The following is a 13,566-nucleotide window of genomic DNA, read 5'->3' on the forward strand; positions in this document are numbered from 1 at the left end:
TATCAGAAAGAAATAATTTTATTGCATTTAAATTTTAAAAGAAAAAATCAGCAATGATTTTAATTAATACGTAAAAGCAGCATCAAATATATCAGCAAGGCATAATGAAACCACTTTTTGATCAAAAACCCCAATCACACTGTCTCATTACCATAGCAAGCATACTTAATAGCCATCCTTCCACTGCCACAAACGACATACATAAACTTTTGATAAGGAAAACTGGTGAGTTTTCATTTCTACTTCTGCCACAACAGTGAGTAATGAGGACGTTTTAGAATCAGAAAAAACCTGTATAACTGTGTAAAAGTTTCTTAACATTCAAGACCCCAATTTCCTTAAACGTGAAATGAAGAAAATAACACAATTCTCATTATTTAATCTATTATTATTTTAACCATCAAACTGTTAGACAGGATACCTTATATAACACAGTGCTAGGCACAATGCTTACTGTCTTTAGTAGGCAACCTAATATAAATTTTGTGTATATTTTATTAGTTCATTCATGACTAAAAGTTTTAAGATTTTGCTCAGCCCTTGTTTAATTATACATGGTATAATTACACATGGTATAACTACACTAATACACACATATACACATAATGAATACATCTCCTTTCTCTCCCTGACATGATACACAGTACTATTTGTCCTAGAAAAAAATCTAGAACCAATCTAAATGTTCATCAAGTTTATCGGTTAAAAATCTGCACAATATATCATGCAACCAGTAAAAATAAGATATATAGATACAGATACAGAAAATATTTCAAAATATATTGTTAAGCTAAAAAGCAAGATACAGATATGCATTATGTCATCCCATATTTACACACAAGAAAAACAAAAACAAAAAAACACAAAAAAGAAAATTTAAAAATTAAATACACATACACACACACACTCATCCATGCTTATATATGTTAAGATAAAATATCTAGAAATATCACATAAAATTAAAACTAGTTGCCTCTGAGAAAATGCTGGAATAAGGATACTTACTTTTTGTTGTATCCCTTCATACTACTTGAATTTTCTACATATTATTTTCAAAATGATAATATTGAGGAAGGTTTATTAAAAAGTATTTGGAGGTGACAGTGCTATAGAAATTTTCTTCCTTGTTTAATTTTACTGCTTAAGTGTAGTTTTGTAAATTTTTTTGGATTGCTTAAATATAGTCACTAAATATGCATTGATAGAGTATGTTTCTGCCACATGTCCCCCATTAGACTATAAGATCCTTGAGGGCAAGAACAAAGTATGATTCAGGTTTGTGTCCCCACAGCCTAGCACAATTTGTATGTAAGCTTTTACAAAATGTTAACTACATTAAGAAGAAAGAGGCTGGGTGCGGTGGCTCACGTCTGTAATCCCAGCACTTTGGGAGGCCAAGGCAGGTGGATCACGAGGTCAGAAGTTCAAGAGCAGCCTGACCAACATGGTGAAACCCCACTGCTACTAAAAATATAAAAATTAGCCAGGCGTGTTGGCGGGCGCCTGTAATCCCAGCTACTCAGGAGGCTGAGGCAGAAGAATCGCTTGAATCTGGGAGGTGGAGGTTGCAGTGAGCCAAGATCGCGCCACTGCACTCCAGCCTGGGCAACAGAGCAAGACTCCATCTCAAAAACAAAAACAAAAAAAGAAGAAGAAAGAAACTGAAGGACATTTCACTTAATATAATTTACTAGTGCAGAGGAAATAAGAATTACAAAGATTTATAAGCAGTCTTTAACTTCTAGTTGTCTTAAAAGAATACTGTCATATACCTGTACTCATGTTTTAGTTATTGCAAAGAGCACCAATCATGTGAATCTCACTCTCAAATAAGCAAAAATTATAACAATTCAATTTCTAATGCTCTCAGGAAATACATATCAAGATAGTGGGGATAAAAGACAGAAAATATCACATCCCTGAAAACATTTTTCAAGCTATTACCAAACAAGCCCTAAGTTTCCCCAAAACATTCCTCAAAGATGTGCCTATTTAAATCTCACAGAAGCCCTTTCAATTGTTAAGGCTTGACCTTTTCTGATTTGTTACAGTTAAAACGAGACAAGCTTAGCTGAGAACTTTATTCAGGATATTTTTATAACCAACTGAATTGTAAGTATCTAATTTCACCATATAAAATTAAAGTGGCCAGGTATGGTGGCATGCACCTATAATCCCACCTACTTGGTAGGCTGAGACAGGAGGATTGCTTGAACCCAAGAGTTCAAGGCAAGCCTGGGTAACATAATGAGACCTCCGGGTCTAAAAATAAAAAATTAAATTAAATAAAAATTTAAAAATTAAAAAGATTTTTAAAAATAAAATAAAATTTATTTATTCTTTCATTCAAAATTTATTTATTGAGTACTTAGCACCTTTCAGGCATTTTGATAACTGCTAGGGAGACTCTAACAAACAGATTTAATAAAACTGCATGGTATTTCCATTAAAAGTAGGATCTGTTGTTTATTTATTTATTTTTATTTAATTATTTATTTATTTAGAGACGGAGTTTTGCTCGTTACCCAGGCTGGGGTGCAATGATGCAATCTCAGCTCACTGCAACCTCTGCCTCCCGGGTTCAAGCAATTCTCCTTCCTCAGCCTCCCAAGTAGCTAGGATTACAGGCGTGTGCCACCACACCTGGCTAATTTTGTATTCTTTTTAGGAGAGACAGAGTTTCACCATGTTGTTCAGGCTGGTCTCGAACTCCTGACCTCAAGTGATCTGCCTGCCTCGGCCTCCCAAAGTGCTGGGATTATAGGCATGAGCCACCGCGCCCAGCCCTGTTGTCCATTTAAAGGGTGATCTCTAATTCACCAAGATGTTAAGACTTCCAAAGTCAGCTCAGTCAACCCGTGATGTTCCAGAGGTGATTTGGATATAAAATCTTTGTGCTAATTGATTTTATCACTTTTATAGAATTTCTATTCAAATTTTGCTGACTTCTTAATTAACACATTGACACTTCAATAAATGAAGTATTATTCATTTGTTTCTTTCCCATCACAAACAGCTCAATAAATGTTTGAAAACCTTTCCATATTTTAAGCATTTACAAAGTACCTACATTACATGATTAGCATTGTTAAGTAACTAGACACTGTTTAGTTTATAGGCTACCTTCTTAAAACTCAAAAGGCATATTTTTTCAATATCCTAAAGAAATAACAATGTTTTACTTTTCTACTATGACCAAAAAGTGTTGACTTCAAAATCAGAAACACCTTAGTTGAAGCAAACCATCTTGACATAATATCAATTAATACAGGCAATGCTCCTGAAGCTGATGCCTAAATCAAAGGAGATTACGGTCAACTCCTAAGAAGCAACGCCCTTTAAACAAAGTCAGACAATATTTTAAACAATATTTTTTCCTTCCATGATGCTTTATGTTTTTTCATATAACCTTTATTATGCTGTTCCATTTTGACCTACTCATTATTCCCCTTACCTTCCATTCCTTTCCGATTTTTGTCTATCAGCCATCAATTCAACAGGCTAGTAAAGGCTCTATTAAATATAATTCAAGTTCTAGACTGTAGCACTCACTGCTCAGTGCGACTTTCCATTATCACAACAGTGTGATAATGGAAATGTTCTACGTCTGCACTGTCTGAAAAGTTTAAGGAATCTAAAATTTGCCCTGAGACAAAACACTTGCTCACAAAGAAACATTTTACACATCTTTGTGTCTTGGTACTATAGGTAGCATTCCATTTTAATAAAATTAAAAATGTTGTTATATTCAAAGATCTTTGAATTAAGGCTCATTTCAATAATTAAAAGTCTGTGGTGCATGAATAGACAAACCAACCAATAGAAGAGAATTAAAGGCCCAGAAACAGAGCCCTAAAACATAAAGAACTTCAATATATGATGAAGTGACAGCTCAAGTCATCGAGAAAAGACAGACACTAATAAATGGTATTGGGACAACTGAATAAACATTCAGGAAAACATGAAACTGAATTCGTACCTCATACCACATACAAGGATATACTCCAAATGAAATCAACTATCTAAATGTAAAAACTGGAATCATACAAATACTAGAAAAATTATGGGTGATTTCACTGACAACTGGGAAGGAGAGAAAGCCTTTCCTATTTGCCTACGAAAAACACCACTACTTGCAAAAAGCACAGAAAAAAATAAAGTTTTAAAAACAAGTAATTTTTTTAAAAGGGCTAATTTCATAGTATATAAAGAGCTCCTTAAAGAAGGAAAGAAAAAGACAATTTCTCTTCTCCAAAACAGACAATGCACAAAGAAATGGGCAATCCTCAGAAAAATAAAGGCAAATGGCCTTAAACATAAAAAATATGTTCAAACTCACTCATAAAAGAAATGCAAATTAACACCTCCAATTTTGGCCATATACTCTGTTGGTGAAGCTGTGGAGAAGCAGTCTCAATACTGGCATACACCGCCAATGAAAAGTACAAATGAGGGCCTGGCGCAGTGACTCACGCCTATAATCCTAGCACTTTGGGAAGCTGAGGTGGACAGATCACTTGAGCCTAGGAGTTTGAGACCAGCCTGGGCAACATGGTGAAACACCATCTCTACTAAAAGATACAAAAATTAGCCAAGCATGGTGGCACATGCCTGTAGTCCCAGCTACTTGGGAGGTTGAGGTGGGAGGATCACTTAAGCCTGAGAGGTGAAGGCTGCAGTGAGCGGTGATCATGCCACTGCACTCCAGCCTAGGTGACAGAGTGAGACCCTGTCTCAAAAAAAATTAAATAAATAAATACATACATATATAAAATAAAAAGAAAAACACAGATTATATAACCCTGGTAGAAAGGAATTCTGTAATATCCAACAATACTACACATACACTTACTAGTCCTACTTCAAAGATGATACAACTCCACTAATATTCCATAAAATATTTGCAAATATATTCACTGTGGCATTATTTGTAATGGTAAAAGACTAAAACAATCGGAATGTGCATCAAAAGGAGTTAACTGAATAAACTACATGCATCCACACAATAGAATAACAGATTAATATCCAAAATACATCGTTAGGTTAAACAGCAACAGCAAAAAACAGGTAGGTACAGAACAAGCAGTATTCATTGTACTATCTTTTGTAACATAAAGGGTAAACTTAAAAATATGTATATATATTCAAAGACAAATATACATGTATTTATTTTTGTAAAAGAAAACAACTCAAAGTATAAAGACATTAATCAAAATGGTTACCTATATGGGCAGAGTAGGACTGGGGTGAAGGTAATAGGGATGTAATCAAGACTTCTGAGTTCTCTTTCGATATACTTTAGATATTTGAACCACATAATGACTTACATACTCCAAATAAATTAATAAGGGGTGTATGTAATATTCATATGTGTATGTATGTATGTATCTGTGTACACACATATATTTCTGACTGGAAGCAATTATCACTGAGTCATGGGATTATGGTACCATTTTCTTCTTTGCCCTTTGCTAAATGTCCCCAGTTGCACGTAATACCCATTACTTTTACAGTCAGAAAGAAATTACTCCAAATAAATCTATTTTTATAGGAAATTTTTCAAACTACTCATCATAAAACAGTTTCAAAATTAACAGCCATTCAAGCTGAGTGTGGTGGTATGCGCCTATAATCCCAACTACTTGGGAGGCAGAGGTGAGAGGATCACTTGAGCCCAGAAGTTCAAGGCCAGCCTGGACAACATAATGAGACTCCATCTCAAAAAAAAAAAAAAAAAACTGTTCCAGTCTACTGTTAAATAATATCATTCACTAGGGAAGCAAAGATGATCAAAGATGCCATACCACTTTAAAATATGGCAGTTTTTCCTTTTCTTAATATGTTGAGTTCAAGTAACACGGACAGCTGTATATATGTATATTTATAAACAACGCACATATACTATCACACTAGTATTATGTATACAGTACACACACACACGAAATGGAAATTTAAAAAGGATACAGTAAAAAATAAATAGAAGTTCTATTGTTTTCTTCATACAGCACAATGAACAAGTTTTTCATATATCCGCAAAAGCACATGCAACCCACTAGGGGGAATCACTGGAACAAACTACTCCAAATCAGGAAACTTGTGGATTTGTATTCTAGTCTCAGCTGTCTTACTGCCTGCCAATATCTTTGATCAAAATCAGTTAAGGGGCTTGATTTGCACTTTAGTTTTCTCTTCCAAAAATTGGAGTATTAATGGTTTTAAAGTTACTTTCAGTATTACGGTTTCATAATCCCACCAGTCTCTCTAATAATTATTCTCTTTTAAAAGAGAAACTCCAACAATTTGGAAAACTAAGTAAGAAACAAGAATGTCTCGCAGTTAACCATCTTACAGGAGGTTATGGTCTTCTCTAAGAAAATTCTAAATGAACAAATGAATAGCTGAAAGAAACAGATCATATCGCTTGCTTTCTTGAGGTGAGAAAAATCAAATTCAAGCCTGCATTGTATAAAATAAATTGTCTGAATGAAGTAATTACCTTTAAAACAATCCAGCACTATTTGTATGCCACCCAAAAACAAGAAAATCATAACAACGCTTGTACAATTTTGTACCTAAGATTCTTTGTCAGGTATCTGAGCATTAAAATTTATTTTTATTTATCTTTTATTTTTTTCCAAACCCAGTTGGTTTCCTAGGATGACATTTATTTTTTAAGCTGACATTTCATGTAGTCTACAAATAGAAAACCCAAGTTAATTTTCTACTCATGTGCTACAAGCAATAATAGTCAAATATGCTAAAGGAAAATAATCCAAATTAATAAAAATGATTTTTTTAGAGGTAGATAACCGTATCCCAAAAGACAATTTTTAAAATGCCACACCATCTCTCTCTTCACTCTAATCTCTTCCCTTTTGCCTACTTTTCTACCTAGCATTCATATTACACAGAATACCAGATATCGGCCAATAGATGCCAATATGAAAAACAAGAAAAAAGCTTCCTATTGTTCAATGCTTACTAGAATAAATAAAAAGAAAAAAGAAAAAGCTTTGTAATTTCCATTGAAGGAGTGATATTGGCAAGGCTGTAAATAATCAGTTGAACTTGTCCTCTCCAAGTGAGACAGCCAGATGTGAATGTAAATCTAACTATGTTTCAAGATCATTGGAGATAGAGAGGTGGGAGAAGGAGGCAATGATGCCGGTATGCTATTTTCTGAGCATAAACACAGAACAAAGTGCTAACAACTTATACATCATTTTACTATTTATGATAGCACTTTTATATACTTTATTTCATTTCATCCTTAAATCCCTGACAATTGGCCAGGTGAGATGGCTCACACCTGTAATCCTAGCACTTTGGGAGGCTGAGGCGGGCGCACTGCCCGAGCTCAGGAGTTCGAGACCAGCCTGGGTAACACGGTGAAACCCGCTCTCTACTAAAACACACACACACAAAAAAAAAATCAGCCAGACGAGGCGGCGTGAGCCTGTAGTCCCAGCTACTATGGAGGCTGAGGCAGGAGAACTGCTTGAATCCAGGAGGTGAAGGTTGCAGTGAGCCAAGATCACCTGGGCGACAGAGAGAGACTCTGTCTCAAAAAAAAAAAAAAAAACAAAACAAACAAGAAAAATCTCTGACAATTGTGTTCTATATACATTTTTCATGTGAGGAAACAAAGGCTCAGAGAGGTTAACATTACTGTCATAGAGCTAACAGTGGGCTTTAAACTCAGATCTAAATGACACTAAATAAGACACTTCAGGCAGAAAAGTATGATTACAATTTAAAATGACCTTAGTTCCTAGAGCTTCCGTGGCTGGAGGGAAAAACAAACAAAATAAGTAAATAAATGACCTTAGAAAAGTATTTTTCATAGTTTCTAATCAAGTACTTCAATCAATGATTCATTATAACGGACTTTCATTCTGAGCTAAATACTAAATGGTAATTTCAATTTGTCACCAAAATTACTCATAGATCACTCATTTCAACTACAAAGACAAAAATAAGCACCATATAATCAGATACCTTACATTTAAACAGAATAACATAATTAAACTATTAACAGAGTGAAGAAAGTTTTGTTTTTTTTTTTTGAGACAGAGGCAGTCTCGCTCTGTTGCCCAGGCTGGAGTGCAGCGGCATGATCTTGGCTCACTGCAACCTCCGCCTCCCAAGTTCAAGCAATTCTCCTGCCTCAGCCTCCCAAGTAGCTGGGATTACAGGCACGTGCCACCACACCCAGCTAATTTTTTGTATTTTTAGTAGAGACGGGGTTTCACCGTGTTAGCCAGGATGGTCTGGATCTCCTGACCTCGTGACCTGCCCACCTCGGCCTCCCAAAGTGCTGGGATTACAGGCGTGAGCCACCGCGCCCGGCCAGAAATATGCTTTTATTGGCAAAGATAATTTACAATATTCATAAATCTACTGTGACATAAGGTTACATATTTAAATTAAAATCGTTCCTCTTTATGTTCAAGTTTCTACTATTTCAAATACTCAGCTCATTGTATTCCCATTGCCTGAAAATTTCTTAATCCTTTCTCAGAGAGCATCTTTTTAAATTGTTCACCTTCCATCTTCAAGTTATAGATTGCTACATTCTTTTTTTTTTTTTTTTGAGATGGAGTCTTCGCTCTGTCACACAGTCTGGAGTGCAATGACGCAGTCTCAGCTCACTGCAACCTCAGCCTCCCGGGTTCACCAATTCTCCTGCCTCAGCCTCCTAAGTAGCTGGGATTACAGGCATCCACCACCACGTCTGGCTAAGTTTTGTATTTCTTGGTGGAGATGAGGTTTCACCACGTTGGCCAGGCTGGTTTTGAACTCCTGACCTCGTGATCTGCCCACCTCAGCCTCCCAAAGTACCGGGATTACAGGCGTGAGCCACCATGTCTGGCTGGCTGATTGCTACATTCTTTAGCAAACTAGGTGTCAGTTTCAAGGATCTCAAAGTAAACCAGAGCAAGATACACTAGGGGAAATGCAACATTGGCTTGAACCCTGATGAAGAATCTATTAAAAAGGGGGAAAAATTTTAATAGTTCTTTCTCCATTAACAGGAGAAGGTAACATCTGTATCTTCCTGACCCGCCTTACTTTCAGTTCAGAATCAACAAAAAATAAAGGATACAAACAGATGATGATAAAAATATAACTAAATCCAACGTGCAAAAACCCTTATTACTTCAACTGCAAATTAAACTTACCCAGTTAGAACTGTAGGCATTCCATTTCCTTCTCCCTCATAGTATTAGTAGTCCAGCCTGCTTAGATAAGCCTACCATACAAATGAATACACAATGTATAGCCTAAGAATTGAGAGTCCCAAAAATTGAATCATAAGGCACTGAACAAAAGTATACTCAATCCCTTCCCCTAGCCTCCCCGATCCTCCTTTGGGATGGCAACTCAGGGGATGGGAAGAAGCGGAAAGCTATTTCCAAAAAAGAACTTCCTACTTTATGAGTCATGGTAGAAACAAGTAAAGACGAAAATAATGGTTCCCCCTTCAACAAGCACAATCTTCTCAAATATAAAACAAATTCCTCAGAAGTAGTCTTATAACTCTTCAACAGGAGCACCTCACAAACATAATACATATCTCCTCTTCTTTCATTTCCTATTTCAGAGAGAGGCAGAGATTGAATGAACAGATATTAGCCTAGCTTGGCCTGAGATGACTGAGCTAAAATGAAGAAAAGAAAATCTGCAAATTCCCAAAGCAGTCCTGATTAAAAACCAGTATTCTATGTAGTCTCTGCACAAGTTATGATAAATTTAGCCACAAAAGGCAGACCTCTTTTTAAAACTGCACAATACACAAATGGGTACTTAATCATTTCATCTTCCTTTTCAAAATTCTCTCCCTTACCTGACTTCCTCTCTCACCCTTATCCCAAGTGAAGACCCCCAACTTGCCCTGTATATGCCTAAAAACCACCTGTTACTTAGCTTTGACCTCTAGCACTCCCATTCCCCATAACCCAACTAGGTATGAATCAGATTATGTGATTAAATTACTTCATATTAATGGGTAAATGAGGTTTAATCCACAAAGGTCAATTCCACACATGTCATTAAACTCTACTATGTATAAGGCACTAAGTTTAATCAATTAATATACCTATCCTTCTTACAAGAAAAACTAACACAAATCAATCTTTTAATGAACAATGTAAGGAAGGGGCACAAGAGTGTCTGCTTCACATCACACTTTCTCCACCCAGTTCTTTCCATCCTGTTGCCAAACCCCTCCAATCTCCATCTGGCATGGAATAAAATCCAAGGGATCAGTATTTCTTCCAGTAAGTCAATGCCTAGGAAGACAATGTGGGATAGCACAGCAAACAATAAACATTCAAATCCTGAAATGGACTGTAGAGGGTCTCTTGTATTTAATTTTATATATTAGCTGCAAATACAATAAAGAGCTTCTAAATAATCCAATTTCTGTACAAGATACCTATAAATCAGCTTTGCTCAGAACTCTGAGTTCTTAAACCATAAATACTGAGATGCTTTTTCTTCAGTTATTTCCACAGTTAAAACGTTTATAGTAAATACCAGTTCAATTTGCCCTACTATACTTAAAGGCTATTAAACTTAACTACTGTTTTCAATTAGATGTGACATTTTTCCCAAGACCCCTTAAGTTTGAAACTCCAAACTTGCTTTAAACCTCCTTTTTTTCCAGTCATAAAATTTATTAATTTTGATTTATAACAGAGCTTCTAAACTGGAGAGGAGAATACAACTATGGACAGGTTTGGATTTGATTCAGTCACATGATATTTTTAATGGTTTTAATTAGTTGTCAATATTTTTAAGACGCAAGACACTGAATGCAAAAATCTAGATTTCCGGGTTCTCTTGAGAATGCTGAAGATGGGGTCCATATTCATATATAGCACTGATTAGGGGGACCTGAGACTTGGATGTCTCTCTGATAAGGCATAGTGCATTTCCCTCATTTTCATTATCTAACTAGTACCCGAAGGCATGTGAGTTTGTTGCTCATGCTAGGGCTTTGAAAGGTGCATAATATTTTCCATATCACTTCCATACTTCCCTAAGTCACCTATTATAAAAAGCCAAAAGCAGACCACAGTGGTTTGCAACTCCATAGTTAATAATTTAAAAAATTCACATGGCTTAGAGGGAGTGAGAAAGAAGAAAATTCAGACTGGTGGAAGGGTAACATAATTACATAGGGTTAAAAGTCCATATGAAAGCTTTTCTGGGAGTGAGAAAAAAGGTGAACGAACACAAAAACATGTTGAAACACTAAAAGCTTTCCTGATTGAACACTGTTACTCTCTGGTGGTTCCTTACCACATTCCATGCTTCAGAAACTTCCTTCCTGCTTTGTATGTATTAATATAATAGCAGTTAGGTCATACACGCTGAGAAATATTGGGAAAATTTATAAAACACATTTACATCATCAGAAATAATTCTTCTCACACTTTTTTTTTTTTTTACCAGTCTTAGTCTACTTTCAAACCCCTTCCCAAGTATTTTCTACTGCTTTCCGCTTTATATTCAAATGACAACTGCAGTCCTGGGTTTCAGGCCTGAACTTCAATCCTGGACAGGCTCTCTAATACAGAAACTCTTTTGGCCGTTATGGCTGCATTCTTTATTATATCTCTTATTCCGATTTCCACAGTCTCTTTCATTGAAAATTTATCCCTAATCCCCTCTCTAAAAGATTTTGATCGAATTTGTGTAGTTGGGGGGTTGGGAGGATAGGGGCGGGAAGGAACTCAGTTGTCCAAATACAATTAATATCCTGTGCTGTTTCATTTAGATTGCTAATTTAAATAAAAAGCATGAAAACTCTGCAAGATAATAAACCTTCGTAAAATAATCTTGTTTACTAAGTGCACAAAGCCACAAGCAAGTGAAGCTCTATCTTTCAGCATGTCTGGACTAGTGACTTTTCATCATGGACTCAGAATACTGAGAAAGGAGAAGCAGGAAATCTGTGAGGCCCAGGGACAGTCACACTGGCCCACACTAACAAATTACTAACTGATGTCTCACCTTCCCCCGCCCCATTCCCAAAGATAAGGGTGTCAGGGCACCTGCATTTGAAGAAGAAAGACATCAGAACCTTTTCCGTTCAAGTTTTAAGAAAACAAAGCTTTACCACACGTAAAATGGTTACAGCATAAAACCACGCAGCACGTTAGTGGGGTCTCACTCCTCTTCACCCAGAGGGAGGCTGCCCACCACCTTATCCCCTATTGTGATGCGCCTTCCTCAGGATGTCGCTGCGTTCGTCTGAGATGACAGGAAAGGGGCGGGGCACGGGGTTCCTCTGCCCTGGAAAGGGATGAGGGTATCGCCTTCATCCCCAGAGAAAGGCCCCCGGACTCCCAACCCAAAAGCAGCAGCCGCAAAACTCAAGTCTTATCCCGGCCTCTCCTAATTGGGTGCTCGTGGCCGGAGCCCAAAACGCCACCCACGGTACCCGAGCAGGGTCCGGCCGCTCAGACCACCGCCGCAGCAGCCTGGCTCTCACGCCCAGATTCGCCCTCCGCCCCTTTCCTCTTTCGCCCCGGCCAAGCCCAGCCTCCCGCGCCGCCCCCGCCGAGTTCCCCAGCTGAGTCCACTCACTCTCGAACCTGTAGTCCCCCTTCAGTGCCCACAGAAGACTGGGGCAAAGGCCGAGGCCAGTGACACCTCCACTTCCTCCTCAGCCAGAGCCCTCCGGAGGTGGCTGTGGAGGAGGCCACTGAGACGGCTGCGCGTAGCGGAGCCGCCCCGGCAGGTTGCAGGCCGGCTCCTCAGCCTCTTACCGCGAGATCTCACAATGCGAAGAGGCGAGGCCAGCAGCGTTCTCGCGAGAACGGTGCTCTCCGCCCAGGGGTGGGCGGGGCACCGAAGAAGAAGGCAGTTGAGGGCGCGGCGGCCACGGGTGGGATCTCAGGCGGCGTGGAGAGGAAGGCGCCGCGCGTCCTCTCCTCACAGACATCAGCTCGGGTCAACCGCGAGCCTCGAGCCCGAGTGGCTGAGGGCTGTTACCTTCAAACCTTTGAATCCCACGTTTCCCCCTTGACTTCCTGTCACTGTTAGAGAAAAGTGGACAGCGTCTCGGTCACAGAGTTGGAGAAATACTGCAGGGACCCTTCAGGGAGAGCGTTTTCCTTATCAAAGCAAACTCCAAAATCGCTTCTGCCGGCGTGGACCTGATGAGAGTCGGTCGTCGTGAGGGACACCCTCTGTTCCCTAACGTCCCCCGCTGCTTATTTTTAAACGCTCGGTTGGCGGGAACCCGTGTGCCAGCTGAAACTCCTTCAGTTTGGCCGCCTAGGAAACACCGAGAGTCACCTACATGGGCTGGCCGGGCAATAAAAACGGGAAAAAATGTAAAAGACACAGTCTCCGCCTTCAAAGCTTACACCCCCGGGGCAAGACCTACAGGAAAATAGATAATCCCATTATTCTCTGATAAAAGCCGAGCTGCTTGCCATGAGCTCTGGGAGCAGACGGGGAGGCCTTGTTGAGAAAGCCTTCACCTGGGAGTGACACTTGCGCTGAATCTTAAGCATAAGTAAGTTCTCCAGTTTAGGGAAGAGAGGGAAG

General features: G+C 38.5%; 1 protein-coding gene across 4 annotated transcripts in view; it reads right to left on the minus strand.

Annotated features, from left to right (window-relative positions):
• The window catches only part of BTBD10 (BTB domain containing 10), a 77,594-nt gene extending 64,797 nt beyond the window's left edge, over window positions 1-12,797 (minus strand). Inside the window, exon 1 of one of the 4 annotated variants that reach the window (XM_019037559.3) lies at window positions 12,606-12,797. The gene's annotated coding sequence lies outside the window, so the exon portion shown is untranslated. Of the gene's footprint in view, window positions 1-12,127; window positions 12,299-12,597 lie in introns of those variants that run through there. The other 3 variants (XM_019037560.3, XM_063710987.1, XM_055356509.2) reach the window with 3 other exon arrangements.
• Between the last annotated feature and the right edge of the window lie 769 nt (window positions 12,798-13,566).

Source organism: Gorilla gorilla, chromosome 9 (assembly GCF_029281585.2).
Source record: "Gorilla gorilla gorilla isolate KB3781 chromosome 9, NHGRI_mGorGor1-v2.1_pri, whole genome shotgun sequence".
Lineage (NCBI taxonomy): Eukaryota > Metazoa > Chordata > Mammalia > Primates > Hominidae > Gorilla > Gorilla gorilla.